The sequence below is a fragment of the Hesperophylax consimilis genome, chromosome 27, assembly GCF_061612785.1.
Source record: "Hesperophylax consimilis isolate HC1 chromosome 27, BYU_Hcon_1.0, whole genome shotgun sequence".
Lineage (NCBI taxonomy): Eukaryota > Metazoa > Arthropoda > Insecta > Trichoptera > Limnephilidae > Hesperophylax > Hesperophylax consimilis.
In genome coordinates, this window is record NC_142862.1 from 25,176,285 (window position 1) to 25,193,477 (window position 17,193).

Sequence of the window (17,193 nt, forward strand, 5' to 3'; positions counted from 1 at the left end):
TTATCAATCCTATAAATAAATTCAACCTGAGCGAGTTCGGATGAGATTCAAAACCGTTGCAAGGTCAAGATGTAAGAGTAGTGTAATGAACAAGATAAAGAAAGAGACGCTTAGATAGAGTGTAAAGGGTGTCAGTAGAAAATATACCTACATTATAAAAAAATGAATGGAACAAGCTTAGGGCGTTCAGAAGGGGATGGCATGATCAAATCAGATATTCAAAATGAAACGAATTTATCGATTTCCTTTTATAGGCATCTTCTATTTATCTATCTTTATATCTATCTTTATATCTATCTTTATATTTATCTATCTTTATATCTATCTTTATATCTATCTTATAACTATGTAAATAAAAATGTTCGTTTGTTCAAAATCTTTAATCTCCGAAAGTTCTTCACCCATTGCTTTGAAAATTTGACAAAACGTTGCATTCGAATACGCGTGTGTTTTTATGGACCTATATTATATGACAGGTAAAACCATGCTTTAAAAAACAGCGCAAACTGTTGGACGTAAAAGGAACACACGCTATTGTTTTTCTATCTGCACGGACTGAGCCCCAGCAACTCCGTGGCGGGGTACAGATAGCAAAAAATATTACAAATATTTACTTTTATTCGCGTATTTATTTATTTACTAGATATTAAAAAAATACAATTACAGAATAATGAATGTTCAACTGTAAAAGGGAAGGTTTCCCGTTTCAGGACAATCAAATTGATAGGTTTAGTGCAAGTAGATAATGTAACACAAATACATAACATTGAGGAAATTACTTTAATGTTTACAATATAAAAGCCCAGCTACACTACTCGCGAAGTTGATCGAAGTTGACCGAATACGATAGTGGGGGCACGAACTTCACTTCGCTTCGGGCAACTTCGCTTCGCCCGACTTCAGATTGTTGTCGGTAAATGCGCCCGAGTCAAAGGACTGGACTGAGTTACTCGCGAAGTTGCACGAGTGTGTGGGCACGCACTTCGAACTTCGGCTAACTTCGTCGAGGATTTCGTCGAAGCGTCGAAGCGAGTAGTGTAGCTGACACTTAAAAGCCCAGCTACACTACTCGCGAAGTTGATCGAAGTTGACCGAATACGATAGTGTGGGCACGAACTTCACTTCGCTTCGGGCAACTTCGCTTCGCTTCGCCCGACCTCCGATTGTTGTCGGTAAATGCGCCCGAGTCAAAGGACTCGAAGTTGAGAGACTGAGTTGGACTGAGTTACCGCGAAGTTGCACGAGTGTGTCGGCACGCACTTCGAACTTCGGCTAACTTCGTCGAGGACTTCGTCGAAGCGTCGAAGCGAGTAGTGTAGCTGACACTTAAGAGATAAGTTAGGAAGCATCTCAATTCTTTTCATTGTTTCTATGATGTGTAATAATACTACGAGTATATGTGTAAAAAATAATATTTGAACTTATTTAAGACGTGTTTGTAGTACATATTAGAGTTTGTGAAGTGTGGTAGGAATTTAAGGTATAGACGCTAAAAATATTAAATTATATGTGCATTTTTATTGATGTTGAAAGATTAAAATAAAATACTTGAATCCAAACTCTAAACCACGAGGATGACATATTTTCAAATGCCATAAAAACGTATGTACATATTTAACAAATTAAATACATATAGGTATATCAGTCTTAATAATAAATAATATTTGGGTGATTTGTATCGCGCAGTTTTTGTGCAAAATCACCTCAAGGGATCTGTAAAAATATATTATACATTTATACAATGATCAATGTTATTACTAACTATAGACTAGTCAAACAATTATCAATTTATGTCTAACAGATTGCATCCACCGGTTCGTCGATCACTAATACAAATCTATATGTACAATGATTTGATTGATGAACGTAATGCTAGAATGTACATAATATGTCATTATTCTTATTTATAGTTTGTACAGGCAGATTACAGTACCATATTTACCTGGTAGGTCACTTGAGATTAACACTGTTTATTGTTTATTAGAGAAATTTAGATACGGTTCGCACGCACATGACGTAATTGTACTTTCCAGTATTTATTTAAATTTAAATATAACTAACTAACCATCGCGCCGTTTCCTCGCAGGGGTAGGCAGAGAGGACAGACCGCAAAACAACTCGGTCTTTGCACACACTTCTTCCCTCATTCACATTCATACATACTCTTCTATTATTCTGACTCTTGACATGGCCCGACTCGATTATCTGATTCACTTGATCGTGACATGTCTTCCTCGATTTAAATATATATTAATGTTATTTGATAAGCATGTTTAGGAAAGGAAAAGCAATTTTACTTCGTCCTAGTTTCCAGATATTGAATATGAGTTTAATGTATATCTAAAAGCTCCACTGCTCATGATGGAAATTACATAGCGCGCTGAAAGAAGTTGCATTAAACTAAAATTCCTCTTAGGATCTCCAATCTCTAGGAAAATCCAGACAGAAATAGCCTTGCAAATTTTATAACACCAGGGCTGTCCGTTTGAGAGTACTTAATGCAACATCATCAGATGTAGGCAGACTGATAGAACCTAAGCGCAAGCCAAATACTATGTTTGGTGATCGCGCTTTCGGAGTATCTGGGCCGAAGTCTTGGAATAAACTCCCTCCGGAACTAAGATCCATAACAAGTCCAACAGAATTCAGGTCTAAACTAAAAGCTTACCTTTTTAAGCTGTCGTACCCTTAAATTAAATATACCATTCCTGAGAGAAAGTCCAGTTATATTCAATTATCTAATTATGTCCTAAATCCTGTATCTAAATTTCGCCAATAAACAATTAGATAATGTTAATCTCAAGTGACCTACCAGGTATGTATTGTACTGTATATTATCTCCATAAATAGTTTGTAATAACATAGATCACTGTAGAAATGTATTATAAATTTGTACAGTGCACTTAAGGTGATTTTGCACAAAAACGGCGCTGTACAAGTCCTCCAATTATTATTATTATTATAGAAACAGACGTAATACATAGAACGTACATTCAAGCTTTTTCCTCTATAATTAAAAGATTAAAGGTACAATTAATTTGAATATGTAATGCTTTTAATGATATTGTGCTTCTCGTTTATTTTATTCTTGTGTTGTGAATTGTTTTAGTAATAAAATACACCTACATAATTTTATGCAAATAATATTAGATAACGCTGCAAATTAAATTTTATGGTTGCTGTCAAACATTGAATAGGGCACGAATGCAATTGTTATTATTGACTAAGGTCAGTTGGTGGTCAGTGATACTACAAGGTTTTCCAATAAGAGGTGTTATTTTGATATGCAAAGAAACTTTTCCCGTAAAAGATCAATGGTTTCTTTGCTTGTGTGGCACGTAGCGCCGTCTTGTTGAAAGTAAACGTTGTCCAGATCAATACCACCAAATTCCGGCCATAAAAAACCATGAATTATCTCTCGATAGCGCAATCCATTCACTGTAACTGTTGCTCCAGCCTCATTTTCAAAAAAGTAATGTCCAATGACTCCGCCGGACCATAAACCGCACCAAACAGTCACACGTTGAGGATAGAGAGGCTTTTCAACAATAACTCTTGGGTTTTCCGAGCCCCAGATGCGACAATTTTGCTTGTTGACGAAGCCACCGAGGTGGAAATGGGCCTCATCACTCAAGATGATTTCCATTTGATTCACTCAAGTGAATTGTAATAATTTCAATGCGTTGTTGAAGAGTGTATCGTTCCATTTTTGTTAATGGCGTAGTTTCTACTTGTCAAATGATAAAAAATGACAGCTTCAAATGTAACATCTACCGAAATAGCGGGCTATTCAAAATAACACCTCTTATTGTAAAACCCTATACAATCAGTATCGATCGCCCTGGAGAAAAAACACCCAGGATCAAAACGTTAAGTCGATACTGCACAAGAGTCCTAACTGCTCCCAACCGTCTGGAGCCAATGTGAAACTATGTCATCTCCAATCAGGGTATGATAATGGGATGGGGGAGAGGAAGTACCTGGCTATTCAGATCTGGTCACCAAACACGGTTAAAGCCATTTCAAGCAACTTTTCAATTCCCCCCCCCAGCCCCAGTTGCTGGGGCTGGGGGGGGGGGGGGGTCGGCGAACCGAGGAAAATTACCCGAAATGGGGTAAAAATTACAATCTCCGGACTCCTTGGCTTAAATATGTAGGGGTAAAAAAAAAATCACAAAAATATACTGATGTATTATAATGCAACAATGTTTTTATAATCTGACTAGCTGTATCACGCCGCGAGTGGCTGGGTTTCTCTGTGCAGATATAGAAACAACAGCGCGTGTTACTTTTACGTTCAACAGATATTTTACGCTATTTATAATGTATGTATAAATAAGCATGTTTTTAAGGGTCACATAAAAACACATGCGTATTCGAATGCAACGTTTTGTCAACATTTCAAGGCAATTGGTGAACAACTTTCGGAGATTTTGTACAAACGAACATTTACATTTTTATTTTTTAGATATGGTTGTATTTTCCATCCAATACCTATTTTAATATATTTTTTTTGTTTGCATGTCAGTACTTTCACTTTCAACAAGAGACCAGAGGGTTAAATTTCGTTATACAAGAATATATTTTGGAGTTAAACAAGTTCCAGACCCCTGATTTTAGATTTTTTCATGATTGATGACAGAATTGCCACATAAGAAGCATTTACCTCAACTGACCTTAATTTAATTATAGGTTACCTAACATTTTTTAAGATCCACTTGCTTCGCTGATGACTTTGTCTCGCGTGAATTTCTTCTAAATAACTGGGCCTTAGATGATAAGAAATATTTCCACCCGTCACCACAGACGGGGCTTTGCAATTATCAATAATAATAATAATATAAACAGTTATCAAGAACGCTGTACCATAATATAAATTGTATATTAAAATACACCCACAAGTAGTTAATACTACGCTAACGAATGACCCTTCCATAAAACATTATAATAAATAACCATCATAATGTAATGCTGGGTATAAACAGGACAAATTTACCGCGAGCCACGAATTATGGGAAAGGAACGGTTCCTGTGCTGTGATAGGTCAACTCTTTGATACCAAAAATAATAATTTATCGCTGCTATTTATATTATTATTATTGATAAACCGTCGGCCATGTTTGTTTACGTCTCGGCAAAATAAATTTTATCAGATACCTATGACATAATACCGATATATTGTTACCTAACCCACCTTGTGGAAATAATGCATGCTCTTCAAGTAACCATGAAGGTACCCACGATACATAATTTATTTTTTACGATCGGATTGTGCAAGTAGAAAATAAAAAAAATTATTCACCGAAAGTGCATAATTACGAATGTACATATTTATTCAACAATGTAATTTCCTTATGAATACAAAGTGTGCCTAAATTAGAACTGGTGTTAGGAAAATTTACAATTTATTCAAAGAATCTTTTCAAATCCATACAAGCGAAAAGGTACCTACCTTCCTTTTATTCTTTGTTTATCAGTTTTAATCTTGGAAAGTCAGATTGCATTCCACGATTTTTCATTGGTAAGGTACTTACCTATTATAACATAACAGTAAGTACCTACTCAAATTGTGTGATAATTTTATCTTACAGCTGGTAGAGATACCTAAGCATCCGTTGGCTTTTATTTGAAAAAAAAACGTTCGAATTTTTTCAAATTTGAATGGCAAAGAAATTAATCATCAAATATTAGGTACGTGAATATTCTATTTCGAAGAAGTGTGTAAAAAATTATTAAACTTATCTATGCAGTCGGTATATCGCTTGTGTAGCTTTTGTGAACGTAAAAAATCTATGGATTTAAAAAAACATGCCTACGTTATATTATATCCATAGAAAAATAACTACGTTTAAGTCAGGTCAGGAATAAGTTGTATTTATAGCAAAATAAATATAAAGCAAACCAAATTGTTTGGGGGGAAATTCAAGAAACTTATGATAAACATAACAAAAACTAAATGTGAAACCTCGTTTAAGTTCATACTATTACAAAGGGGTAATAGAGTAATTAATGAACACAATAAAATATAAACGAAAATACACCGAAAGAACTGATAACGCTTGGAACAAATTTATTTTTCCAAACAAGATTTGAGCAATTTATGTGTTGTATATCAAATGAGGAACTAAGAGGAAAACGACAAAATTAACTCCAAATATCCATAATGATAATATTACGCTTGGTATTTTTATAATATGCGTTGTTGTAATTTTTTATCAGTAGGTATGTGCCTAACCATAGTTGTTATGTTGTGTTAGGCGTCTCGCTTGTAAATAAATAATAATAAAAAAATCTTCCGGCCTTGAACATTAACCGGATATTGTACCTATGTGGAGAATCGTTTTTTGCGGTGTTTGTTTTCTGCAAAATGGACAGACGAAATCGTCCACGCAGCAGACAAACAAAATTGCTGTAATTAAATAACTGTCCAATAGAGCGCAAATTTAGATCGATTAATTCATTGTAATAGACGCGACAAACAATGGTACAAAAGCGATAAAGAAAAAGCTTACCTAGGTACCGATTCTTATGCACCGGCGGACGGACCAATAATAATTAATGGCTCCGAATCCCGCCTCGCGATTGGTCCGCCCGGCCGGGTCACGTGATCCGCTGGCCAATGGCGAGCGCGCTTTCCCGGACAAAGGGACAATCTCGTCTATTGCGCGGGAAATGAAAAGGCGATTTCGTCAATGTATAAAAATAAATAATCATCTGTAATATGCAACAATAATGGTAGAAATAAATTGTTATTCTATCACAAATTAAAATATCATAATATGTTGATGCATTATTTAACTCAATGCGTCGTCACGTTGTAAATGTACACATAAAGGAAAACGCAAACAGACTGGATCAATAAACTCGGTGTTGGGAAAATCTTTTGTTCAGGGAATTATTTATTTAGTTAGTATATATATATTTTTCTGACAATAATTGTAAAAAAAAACTATCGCAGTGTTAATTTTTTGATAAATTCCAAAAAGTAAACGTCATTTTCATCTGATTCCGAGAAGCGGTGATCTAGTTAGTCATCTAGTGTTCTACATTTTTCAAACATGGCGTCGGTCGGGGCGAGGGCGTCGATCCGGAGGTTGATCAATTATTAATTATGTAATTGCTTCGATTTGGCGAGAGCAAATAATAACGACAATGATGACATTGATTGGGCGATGCAAGTGCGATAACATGGTAATAACGTAGTGGTGCGATCTGCCCGCACCCCGCCTTCACCCGCCCCTCCGCCCAGAGTGTAAAGAATCATGCTTACTTCGGCCGAGCGTGGCTTTCCAAAAATACCACCGCGACAGCCCAATGGCTCCCATTTTGGAGTCTGTCCCTGGTTACGTAACAGAATCACCACAACGACGAGGACTGCAGCAGATTCCCGAAGGATGAGGCATTATTACATCTGACATTCGCGACACTGCGGCTGTGCGCTGCGGATGGCCACGCGAGCAAGGTGCGGACGTACACGTACGGTCGGACAACTCGAACGCGGCGGCCGCCATCTTTTTATCTTTTACACCAGCGCAGCGCAACAGTTCGACGCAGAACCACCACGGCAAGCGGCGGGCCACTGAAGAACTAAAGCGGTGGACGGGCTCAGGCGACATGGCAACGCCGCCGACACACAACAGTGCGTACGACTCGTTTCAAATTTTTGGTCGGCCGCGTTCGAAATGCGACGTTGCGGGTAGGTACTGTACTACATCTATACAGAGTAACAGAGCTGTTTTGGTCGAGGCGCTTCCACGGTACCAAGCTCCGGTACCTACACAGAGCGGGAAAGTGATAAGGATTCAAACCAAACGACTTATCAAATGTTTACAGCGCGAGGTAAACAACGCAATAGCTCGTAACTGAAACTACTGGCAGCCGCGCGGGAATAACAAGGGGCCCGCCGCGCGGCAGTCAGCGAGCACCCCACATTATCACTATTCTTTCTCAGGTAGATAAATATAATCGGAATAAATATATTCTTGCTTGTGTAATGGTGACTGTATCGCGGGGCCACTGCGGGGTAAGAGAGGACTGCGGGCGAGTGTTCCAAACAAGTTCGAACCGGTTTGACGCATGGTCGCGATTATGTGTCCTGGCCTGGGTTGAGGTGGTTTTGCTGGTATCCCCAATATCTATAGTGACAAGTGGCAACGCCACAAACTGCAAAGTTCATCATGTCAAGCTATATATAATAATAGGATAATTTATATAGCGACGGTTTTGTGAAAAATCACCTCAAGGGCAATATCTAATTCTGCACAAACAGATACAGAATTTATCATATACATAATTACTTAGATGGCAGGTTATTTTAGCTAAACCTTATGCTACGTATAGATACGCGAGCCGAACTGCCGAACTGAAACTCAACTTGCAGTTGATTCGTTACTTTTCCGTAATTCGTGGTACGGTTCGCAAACGTTTACGTACCCTTAGATAAAGATAGGTTACTGACAACGCGCGTTGTTGCACTGAAATGGTCCAGTGGACAAACTGGTGATTTACTGCATTTAGTATCGCACACAAGACAAGCTGTCATCGGCTGCCACAACAAGCACGTCGCTGTAGGTTCTCTATGAAATGTGCCCAAATCATTATCGAACCAAAACCGAGTCTGATGGAGTTGCTTTCCGTTCGCATGTGCGCCAAATCACTCATTGTTTCAATAAATACAATTATTCACAATGCTTTTCGAACAAAATAGAGTCAGACAGCGAACTCAGAAACATATAAGAATTTGTAGGATAACCTAGTGACAGTTATACTACTCTACTCGCTCGTTTGTTCGCCAATAATGAGCGTAAAAAATCGGCCCACTGACGGGTGAGCATGTGCGCGGCGAGCAGTCTGAGCGTAGATACAAAAATGCTCGTCGCTCGGCTTGCTCGTCATGTGACACGCTCGCCCGTCAGTGGGGTGTTCATAATATAGCCGTTTCACCAGTACACATACTATTTGAATGGGATATCTCTTTCTAATGCGTTTCGTTCATTAGGCTGTGTATGATGTTATTTGTAACCATTTCATCGACACAAGATTACACAAAAACGCTGTGACTTTTCTTTTCTCGTGCGTTTTGTCTTTAGATTTCAATCTAGAAACAGGATGAACTAGTATGAACATAACGCTTCTTTGTATTTATGTCAAACACAGTTTTATTCGAATGTTTAAGCTTGGAAAATATGCGATTTTGCCCACAAAGGAAACTGCACGAAAACACGATTTTAAAATTGCTATTTTATCATTTTTTACTATTGTTATCACATTTATTTTTAGATTAGTGGCAAAAGAAGAGTTTAATAGAAGTAATGCATCGGCCATGTTCTTTTAGATAATTTTAAATGGCCAAGTTGTTATTGTACTTTTGACTTATCGCTACAAAATAACGAAGCCGGCAGACATGTTGTTTATGTCACGGAAATAACGTTAAATTATATTTGTGCTTATAGCTGCATGTGGACAGTTTGCAAATAAAGAGGTCAGAACACGCGATTTGTAAATAGCACCTGGGAGTAAGATATTGTAAATAAAAACATATTTATTATCAATCATGGGTCCCGTCCTAAAACGTTGTCAATACCAATTGGCAACATCTAATAATACTAGTCAAACGACAAAAAGCAGCGATTGATACTCTCAGTATCACCCTGGTGAAAGGTCATCATAAAATATAAAAAGATTATTGAAGTGACTTTAGCCGTGTTTAGTGTGCAGAACCGAAAAACAGATGCCTTCTCCTCCCCACTCCCTCCATAACCCAGTTCATGGGGGTGCCATGGTCCCACTGGCTCTGAGCAGTCGGGAAGTTCATCAAAACCACCTCAATCCAGGCCAAAAAACTGAATCAAGTCAGACTCTTATTTCTATAAGAGGCCGGATTGATTCGGTGTCTTAGCCTGGGTTGAGGTGGTTTTGCTCTTACACGGAATTTGAAAAAACATTTTAAATTTGATCAATGAGAAATGAGTGTTGAATTTCATCCCGCTCCCTCACAGGTCGGTAAGGAATCGACATAAACCGGTTGCAGTAAGAATGCAATAAATGGAAGTACGCAACATGTATGACGATCAGTGTACGGTCGGGCGCTAATAGAAAAAATATATCGACGCCGAAAAGGTAAAAGGGGCGTGAGCGACAACGTAGTAAAAAAAAACAAGTTGAAAATTCAGTTTAAAATTCTAAACAAAACAGTATGATTAACTAATTTTTGACTAAATTGTCGCATACGTCCGTTTGCCTTTCCGGCGTCGATATGGAACGGAGCGCTCTCGCTTTCTTACCGCACCCGGTATATATTTTGATCTTACCGACCCGTGAGCGAGGGCACACTCAGGCGAAATTTACCATCCAATACAGACATATATAATTCCCAAACACCATAAACTGATTGTCAGAATAGTTGAACAAGTTCGCTACGAGAGAGATTTTCGTCAAGTTTTTATATGGTAGGGACCGGGACAAGATAAGCAGGATGACAAAATTCATGCGTATACTGAAATACCGGCCCTATGCCTTTGTACATTTTGCACTACCGCCAGTTCTAAGTTGGTAAACGCAAGCATTACATCGCAGGCAGAGGCCAGAGTAATCAAACAACAAAAATACCAATAACGAATGAATAATAATCACCTGTGCGCCAAGAATAGATATCCCCTGTTGACAAAAAGCCAAAATGGCAAAATTTATCTGACGCTTTTGTAAACAATAACATGTAATTATCATGTCTTATCTTTATTAGTTATGTGATAACAAGACATTGGATTATATGCGCTATAAAAATTAGGAAATATGTACAAGCGAAATTTAAACACAGCCATCTCTTACAAATCTTATTTTTTCAAAATTCTCAAAGGGAACCGGTTCCCAAAATAACCCGTTTTCCCAGAAAAGACAAAAAAATTGACAAGTAAAATCAATGTTTTTTGTTGCCAGTGTTTTTACTATAGTGCCTCTGCGAGCAAAGTCGTAAAGTGTGTTTGTCCGAAATGACCCGCCCAGTGAGTATGTTTTTTGAACACGTTTGTAAATAGTAAAATTAGATAGAGCCTAGGAACTCTTAATAAATTTTACAGCGATTTTTCACAAAACGGCGCTATACAAATTATCCAATCATTATCATTATTAAACCGCGGGTATTGTTTTAATAAGTGCTTTAAATATAACCAATATTGTGGATTATATACAGGTGTCCGGGGGTAAAGTGAGCTAACTTCGGGAGATGATTCTACACGGTGAAACTTTTTTCGAAATTCCGATGTTTATTTTACAATATAAACAATTCTACATTTTAACCTAAAAACTATCTTAAAACAATTTTATTTTTTTACTTCTAAAATCACGTAAAATCGAATCACCCTCCGAAGTAAGCGCACTTTACCCCCGGACACCCTGTATACAACGGTGACCGGATAAATAATCAAAGTGATAATTCATAACATCTTTAAAAAGTTATATAAAGTCATGGAAAGTGATGAAACAAAAACTTTATTAACTGGGTTAAGTAGGTTAGGTTAGTATAGGTTTAAATTATTATTTTTTTCATAGTTTCTAATGACTTTATACCTATCACTTTTAAAAGGTGTGTTGAATTGTCACTGTGTTGAGTTATCATGGAACAGTATACAACATTTTGAGTGTGCAAAAATAGATTATCCGCAAATATGCGTACAAGTTGTAGGTATATTCTCGCGCGGGAGATAAACGGGTCGGCTGCTGTCAAAATATATCTAGAGGCGTGTCCGCAAATACCCCATAATGCCGGTGGGCAGGCACCAGACAGGTAGCTACTTGCATACTGTATTGACGTGGCGATGGTTACACCCCCCTATCATAATAGCCAAGTTTAAAAAAAATCCATTTCGTTCCCATACAAGTATACAATGTTTTCTGTGCAGTCGTCGGCCTATTGATCAATAAATACATCATTGGAGGAGAAAAAAATACTAACAGATCTCAACGAAACATGAAACATAATAAGACAAATAAAAATAGGTATCCCATATAAATAAAAATTGGATCTGAGACACTATCTAGGTTACAAGCCAATTCTTTAGAACTTTAAATCATCATTCAATAAGATAAATTAGCCGCAAGGCGATATTGTTAATTTTGAATTTGAAATATGAGATTGACAAAAATTACGTATTAGGTCCCAATGGTCGAAAGGTTACAGACGTTATTCCGGTAAGACAGTTGAGACAAGTTATTTTTATGAATCTGGATTTATTACTATTATGTTCGTCTCCAATGATATATTACATTGATGGTATAACCTTCAAAAGTTATTAAATAAAAGTTGTTTCAATAAAAAATTGAACATTAATACATCTTTCGATCGATAGTTAGTCTTTTGACCGCCTGCAGAATTATGTATGCCAATCTCTTTACAAGTGAATAGTGAACACAGCACTTCGTCACAGGGCCATGTTCAAATCATCCTACAAAAAATGACGCTATTTCCCAGCAGGGATATGCAGAGAGGATATACCGCGACACAACTCATCCACACATCGAACCTCTTCTGTTATTCAATCTCTTCACATGACACCACATCGGGTCGTTTCCACGACTCGTTCTTGAGTTCAACAATTCGGCTGTGGAACGATTTGCGGGCCTACTTTTGTGTTTCCTCCCTCCTTCAACGCGGGTCTCTTCGCCACTCCTTCCTTTCCTCACAAAGACCCTCCACACAGCATCCCCAAAAATGATATAGACTCTAAGAGAAATTATTTTCCGCAGGGCCTCCTGTGTGGAGTTAATGTAAAAAGTAGATATTTGATTAACTTCACCGTGACGCCTTTCTGTGGCGTCCCCGACTTACTGTTTTCGTATCTCATATTTTGCGCATAATTTTATACACATACGCCTCAGGAAACTCATTAACACTTTCGTTCTTTTTGCCCTTTCCCTTTATCACCATTTTATTATATTTTATCTATTGTATGGCCCAATATGTTTAAAATTAATTTACTGGATTCATAAGATAAACGTAATAATATTTTTGAGCTGCGCGGGAATCGAACCAGCAAATTGAATTCGTAGACCATACGAAAAGCTTGGACATTGTGCAATTTTCAAAACGCCAGAGCTAACCGCTCAAGAGGTTTTTTTCGTTTCAAACACATTATTTTCGCACTGTTATTTATTTCACTTCAAGGTCAGACTTTATCAAGTTCCGACAAGATTCTAAGTGTTACATCTCTCCCCATATAAACAGTTTTCTGATTAGATCATCATCTCACAACGAGTGTACACATAAACTGGGCACTGGGCATAAAATTGTATTTACACGTATGTTTTTTTTAAACGTATGTATGTAAAAAAAAATTATTCAGATTCGTGGGAGGACAGACCACCGATACAGAAATAGGTCACGCAAAGACGTTATGACAAACAGTTTCACTATTTCATTATTATAAGGCGGCAAACGATCACAGTAATAATAATGATGATGATGGTAATGGGGAAAAGGTAAAGGTGAAGAGATAGTGGTCGTATGATCCTTTTTTCTGGAGATTGAGGCTACTAGCTACTAGCTGTTTCTACAATCAATATTGTTGTAAGATGTGAACGGTTAGCACGGCCACCGCAGCGGGAGGGCTTTCTCCAAGAGTTCAACGTATAATAAAATATAATAGCGTTTGATATTTATATACATTCTCTCTTGACAGGGATGGTGAAACTTTGGCATAGAAATATAATATGAAAAACGACCATGTACTTACTACCTACTTACACGCGTATCTTATATACATACTTGAGGTGATTTTCCACAAAAAACGGCATACCCGAAGAGTTTTTCAACCAGCGTTCCTGAGCAAATTTTAACTCTTGACAGACCAAGATGCCAAACAAAACGTCTTTCCATACGTAGTAATGCAAAATCATGTGTTTTTGGTTTGAAAATTTGGTCGCCTAGAAATGTTTCAGATGCTTTAATTAAATACTGCGAGTTGAATACATCTTGGCCTTTTTTCGGTTATGATTTTATCGTATAATGTGGCAAATTAAGTTATTTATAAAATGATCGAAAAAAATTAAATATTTATGCTTGAACATACACAAAATAAAATAAAAGGAACTTTTTGGCCATGTTTTTTTCTTGCATAAATCAAAACAGGCGGATGGTGTTAAGCGGGAATTTAAACCTTATCGCCATCTACGTAAGGGTTATTATTGATAGCGGCTCGATTTAAAATATTACACGACTTGCATAAATCAAAACAGGCGGATGGTGTTAAGCGGGAATTTAAACCTTATCGCCATCTACGTAAGGGTTATTATTGATAGCGGCTCGATTTAAAATATTACACGACGTAGTGCATCGACTTAAAAAGTGGGTCTCGACGACCCCGTGCATTTTCTGTCTTATGGGCTTTTAAAATATAGAAATCCCAATAATTCAGTCAATTATTAATGGTAACTTATGCATTTGCGCAAAAATGGGTAAAATACTTAAATGATATGTCAAGTACTTGGGCTAATACAAGGAGGATAGTAATTTTGGGTACTACCTACTCCCCCACTTGGCTGCGGGATAGTAAGTCGTCTTTTCTGTACGATGATGAAATTTTAGTAAATTACACATAAAAAATGGGTCATGGTTAATATGACAATGAGAAACAACTATTTCAGTCACAGGAAATTTTGATATGTAGTTATTTTCATATTGATGTAAAAGTTTTAAGGTTACTTCATTTCTTCTCTTATTTAACCCATTACTAAGATCTTAAAATAGGTTCTTAAACCTATTTTAAACTATAACACGTGATCTTAGTTGTGAAAGAAGTGAATAGATGCAACACTAGACGAAAAACACATTCACGTTAAAAGTAAAATCTGAAGACAAGAAGTCACTTCCAAATGATAACTAAAATAAAGCGCTAGTAACTTTAGAAAAATGTCAAAAGACCTATATTCCATTATGACACCATCATTTTTGTGAAAAGTTTACGAAACCCTGATAAAATAATACTATCTATATAACCACGAGATATCGCGAACGAGGTGCGAGCTGGCTGTCAAACTTTACCTGCAAATGGCGGTAAACCTGTCAAAAGGGCGGTCTACGGCAACACCTGAATATATTGTCATTAGTGTGGCAAGTCACACATTTTTATTGGGTGCCCGCCCGGAGATAGGTACCTGCCGGCAAATACTACTGACGATAATGCGGCAAGTTCGCTTTCTCAGAACCCCGCAAGTTTGAGCAGCGGTGCCATCTAGCGGAGCGGCTTAGAAGCACAACCGATAAAGAAATTAATACTGTGATTAAAATTAAATTTCTTATTTTCGAGGAAAAACATACACATTTTGAAGCATCATATTATGAAATAAATTGACCTAGTATTAAGAATAAAAATATTAAATTAGGGTGAGTAAGAAAAAAAATTGTTGAAGGAATCAAATTTCGCTATAGATTTGCAGGTGTAGTTATAAACCGGGACGCGCGCGTCGCTACGGTTTCAGATGTACATTAACTCGCCGTACGTCATCCATAGTATACCCCGCGGCAACAGCGCAAAATCCGGAGCTCGTCTCCCATTGGCCGCGCAGTTAAATCGATATGCAAACAAGGGGCAACGTCGCGCTTGACAGACGATAGTCGACCTTACGAACACGACGGAATAGGGGCTAGCGGGAGAAGGAACCAGAAAAGAAACACGGCCCTAACGTAGGCGAGCTGTACAAGCTATTATTGTACGCAGAAAGCGGATAAACAAACGCTTCCACCTCTGTTAATGTAATAAATGTAATCATTCTACAAGTCAGGTGCACCATCAAAATGTCACACAATCACTTTTATAAAAGAAGAAAACTAACTATAATCAAATGGAATGAAATAAATCAAACATATTGGATAATAGACGTCTCGAACTGACGAACAAAGCTTCATGAACTCGAGACGTATAAATTTATTTTTTTCGCCACATTGAAAACACTTTTATAGCGGACTATCCTGGTGAAAATATTGACAAGCAGAAGAACGAATAATATAAAATATATGACACGCGTTGCCAAGTCGATCTCGGCAACGACCACACGACGTCGAGCAACGTCGCGTCGAAAGCTACTTTTTCACAAAAAATACTATTATTATTTTAACACTCATTTTCAATTCGTTTTATTGAATCACCAATGTTATCAACTACTAAAGTAATATCGCGAAATAGATTGAACGAAATTCAAATAATACTTCGTGGAGATTACGTATCGTACATACGCGACAAAGGAAAATTAAGTTATTTCAATACAATTTTTGGTTTCAGACACTTTTAACATACAATTAAACTGAGAAATGGAAGATTCTTTGTGAAAAAATATAGTAAAATATGACTTAGCAAACAGACTGCAAAAAATGCAATCTGTCAATAAGGCGATTCTTACCTTCAAATGTCGGGAGAAGATCCTGCTGAGCTCGCGAAACACTAAAAAAACACAGTTTCCGCAAAATCAGCAACGAATATTGAATTAAATAGGTTGTTTGAAATTCTAAAATGTTGTATGAAGAGAAAACACATTTTACAAACAACACGTCCCACTCGGTAGCTCACCGAACAAGAACTGAAGAGCGCGGCCGAAGATATACCGGACGAGTCTATTTTTAATAACATTTGGCAGCATCCATTCCTTTTTTCAAAACTTCGAAAATTAATGTTTTAATAAAAGTAGAGGAATTACTTATAAAATTAGCTGATATTTTGAAATTTTGGCATATTACTTTAATGAAAATATTTGTCGTATTTTACAATTTAAAGTTAAACTCATTCAAATAATGGAATCGTCCATTGTTCCGCTTGTAGTGAACGGAAACAGTATTTGTTCACAAAAGGAACGTAACGTAACGTCAAATCCGCACTAACGTTATTGGGTGTTCGTTAATGTACTAATTGAGGATATTGAGGTAAAATAAATCATGAAATAAGTCATGAAATCTGTAAACAAACCTGTGTGATGTGAGAAGCGATATTATCATTTGTCATGTCAGTAAACTAAATATTTTCATTCGTTTTTCACAAATCATCTTCCATTAATATTTCTAATTATGCCACCGACAAGTGAAATAAAATATTTTTCTTTTACAAAAAATCCCTTTTAATAATAATTTTCAAGCTGAATTAAGTTTTGAATAAAAAAAAACAATACAAACAAGGCATCTGAATATTATTTTTATCGCTCATTTCATGCTCA

General features: G+C 37.0%; 1 protein-coding gene across 6 annotated transcripts in view; it reads right to left on the reverse strand.

Annotated features, from left to right (window-relative positions):
• The window catches only part of Sin3A (SIN3 transcription regulator family member A), an 81,683-nt gene extending 65,135 nt beyond the window's left edge, over positions 1-16,548 (reverse strand). For 3 of the 6 annotated variants that reach the window (XM_089647917.1, XM_089647916.1, XM_089647915.1), the window contains exon 1: positions 7,271-7,590. The gene's annotated coding sequence lies outside the window, so the exon portion shown is untranslated. Of the gene's footprint in view, positions 1-6,512; positions 6,537-7,270; positions 7,591-16,389 lie in introns of those variants that run through there. The other 3 variants (XM_089647918.1, XM_089647930.1, XM_089647921.1) reach the window with 3 other exon arrangements.
• Positions 16,549-17,193: the final 645 nt, after the last annotated feature.